We start from the raw sequence: 3,526 nt of genomic DNA, 5'->3' as shown, positions 1-3,526 counted from the left end.
CACCCAGCTAGTTTTTTTGTATTTTTAGTAGACACGGGGTTTCACATGTTGACCAGGATGGTCTCGATCTCTCGACCTCGTGATCCACCCGCCTTGACCTCCCAAAGTGCTGGGATTACAGGCTTGACCCACAGGGCCCGGCCTATTACAGGCTTGAGCCACCGCACCCGGCCTAGAAGATTTCTTATCAGAAGCTTTGCAGACGAGATGTCAGTGGGCCCATAGAGTCAAAATATTAAACAAACAAACAAATGAATAGTTAACCAAGAATTCCGTAAGTATAATAAATTATTCGTTAAAACTGAGAGATAAATTGAGACATTCTCAGATAGATAACAACTAACAGAGTTTGTTAACACTAGGCCCACCCTGCAAAAAAAATGCTCATGATCTCTTGGGGAAATTAAAGGGTACCGGACAGTAACTCAAAGTTGTCTATGAAAGGAACATCTCGCCAGGTGCGGTGGCTCACGCCTGTAACCCCAGCACTTTATGGGAGGCTGAGGCGGGTGGATCATGAGGTCAAGAGATCGAGACCATCCTGGTCAACATGGTGAAACTCCGTCTCTACTAAAAATACAAAAAATTAGCTGGGCATGGTGGTGCGTGCCTGTAATCCCAGCTACTCAGGAGGCTGAGGCAGGAGAATTGCCTGAACCCAGTAAGCGGAGGATGCGGTGAGCCAAGATCGCGCCATTGCACTCCAGCCTGGGTAACAAGAGCGAAACTCTGTCTCAAAAAAAAAAAAAAAAAGAAAAGAAAGGAACATCTCAGTAAAGCTTCGGTTCAAACTGGTAGCAGAAGGCTGGTTCCAGCTTTTGTGGGCTTTATCATTCTGAACTGCCAGAAAAATTATGCACAGAAAGATGACATACTAGTCTCAAATTAATGCACAGAAGCCAAACACTTTATAACCTCATCTAGACAAATCTTTCAAAGACTACTTCAAGCAGATGTGAACTGATAAGAGACAAACGGAGAGGGAATGATTCGGTATCTGTTTTTGAAGAATAAGGCAGCAACTTTCTCTGATGTTTCTTTTTTTTTTTTTTTTTTTTGAGATGGAGTTTTGCTTTTGTTACCCAGGCTGGAGTGCAATGGCGCGATCTCGGCTCACCGCAACCTCCGCCTCCTGAGTTCAGGCAATTCTCTTGGCTCAGCCTCCTGAGTAGCTGGGATTACAGGCACGCGCCACCATGTCCAGCTAATTTTTTGAATTTTTAGTAGAGACGGGGTTTCACCGTGTTGACCAGGATGGTCTCGATCTCTTGACCTCATGATCCACCCGCCTCGGCCTCCCAAAGTGCTGGGATTAAAGGCTTGAGCCACCGCGCCCGGCTCTCTGATGTTTCATCGTTCCAATGCACAATGTTCCATTGTTTCTTAAATTCAGGGACCAAGATGACAAATCTCTAGAGACTGTGACTTTTCCATCCTTCCAAATTCTCAGAAAGTTTCCCTGGAAAGAATGAGGCCAATTGTAATAAATGCAACGCCGGGCGCGGTGGCTCAAGCCTGTAACCCCAGTACTTTGGGAGGCTGAGGCGGGTGGATCACGAGGTCAAGAGATCAAGACCATCCGGGTCAACATGGTGAAACCCCATCTCTACTAAAAATGCAAAAAATTAGCTGGGCATGGTGGTGCGTGCCTGTAATCCCAGCTACTCACGAGGCGGAGGCAGGAGAATTTCTTGAACTTGGGGATGGAGGTTGAAGTGAGCTGAGATCACACCATGGCACTCCAGCCTGGGTGACAGAGTAAGACACTGTCTTAAGGGAAAAAAAAAAAAAAAGGAAATTATTTTAGGCAGTCCTAATGAAGAGCAAATAGATGAGGCTTGGTTATCCCTAAACGAGACCCTGGGACAAGGGTTCAAATGCAGGTAGTTTCTATGGGATGTGATTTCATGTAAAAGAGTAGGGAGAAATGTAAGATAATGAAGGGATCAAATGGAAAATTTCCTATATGGGCAACTGGGACTCACAGTAAACCTCTGGGAAATTGTGTAGCACTGTCTCCAAGTTGTCACACCTGAGGGCAAAGCAGCTTTGTATTTATCTGCTTACTCTTTTCCAGCAGCCACTGGGGACTGTTCCCAGGGATGTTACCTCCCGTCACGATGCCTTCTCACCAAGCATACTCCAAGCAAAGAATGTCCTTTAGTGTAGAGATCAGGTATTTGCAGTAGAAGACTTTTTTGTTTTTTTTTTTTTGAGACGGAGTTTCACCCTTGTTACCCAGGCAGGAGTGCAATGGCGCGATCTGGGCTCACCCCAACCTCCGCCTCCTGGGCTCAGGCAATTCTCCTGCCTCAGCCTCCTGAGTAGCTGGGATTACAGGCACGCGCCACCATGCCCAGCTAATTTTTTGCACTTTTTTTAGTAGAGACGGGGTCTCACCATGTTGACCAGGATGGTCTCGATCTGTCGATCTCGTGATCCACCCGCCACGGCCTCCCAAAGTGCTGGAATTACAGGCTTAAACCACCGCACCTGGCCCATAAACCAGCGTTTGTAAAAGATTCGGCAGAAATTTCTTTAGAGCTATGGCAACAGCTGGCACTCATGGCCTCACTGGAAATTGAATAAGCTCATTCAGCATGAAGAGGATCGACATCACTGATCAGGTAATCACAAAGGATCCACTTGCGCTGAAATGACATAACTTCTGAAAAACAAAATCGCTGAGTAGGGACATATACCAAGCACAGCACTGAGCATTTATTTAAATTAATGCTTATTATTTAATACTTAACAACGTAGCATGATGCTCCGTGCCTCCATTCTACATGAATATATTTTTACACAAATAATTAAGGTTAATCATGTAATAAGGTTAGAATAATAACAGACACTGCAAGTGTATCACTACAGTATCACACCATACATGTTGTTTATGCTTGAAAAATATTCTACTGTGCAATCATTTCTATTACAGGATTATACTGATTGACTTCACGAAAGATGATATAAAGTACTGTTTTAGCACATCGGGGGATGGGATTTTACTATGTTGGTAAGGCTGTTCTTGAACTCTTGACCTCAGGTGATCCACTCCCCCTCCCCTTGGCTTCCCAAAGTGCTGGGATTACAGGCATGAGCCACCACATCTGGTCTCTTTATGAAATGTCTTATTTCTTATTCTTCACTTGCAGCTTGTTATAGGTAAAATGATGTTGATATGTCCTCCCATCAAGAAAGCTTTATTAAGCTTACTGTGGACCAGCTTCAGAGTTAAAAGCCCCTATGGGCACAATCTATGGGGGTCCTAGACCTCTATGGATTTTACCTCCAGAAGGCCCACCAGGATCTCATGGTTACAAACTGAGGAAATCCCCTTCCTGTGTTGTCAAGGGGATAGAAAAAGTAACTATTGTGAAATACTCCCAGAAAAAAAAAGCAGCCATTTTGAAATAAGCAAAGAGCATCTCCTCAACACAGGCCTTTACTGCAAGCTCAATGACTTCAGCAAAGCCTTAGCCACGTTGAGGGAATGAAAATTTCCGAACTCTAGCCCTCTCTCGCC

The sequence above is a fragment of the Saimiri boliviensis genome (assembly GCF_048565385.1).
Source record: "Saimiri boliviensis isolate mSaiBol1 chromosome 16 unlocalized genomic scaffold, mSaiBol1.pri SUPER_16_unloc_3, whole genome shotgun sequence".
In the NCBI taxonomy this organism is placed as follows: Eukaryota; Metazoa; Chordata; class Mammalia; order Primates; family Cebidae; genus Saimiri; species Saimiri boliviensis.
This window is presented reverse-complemented; position numbering follows the sequence as displayed.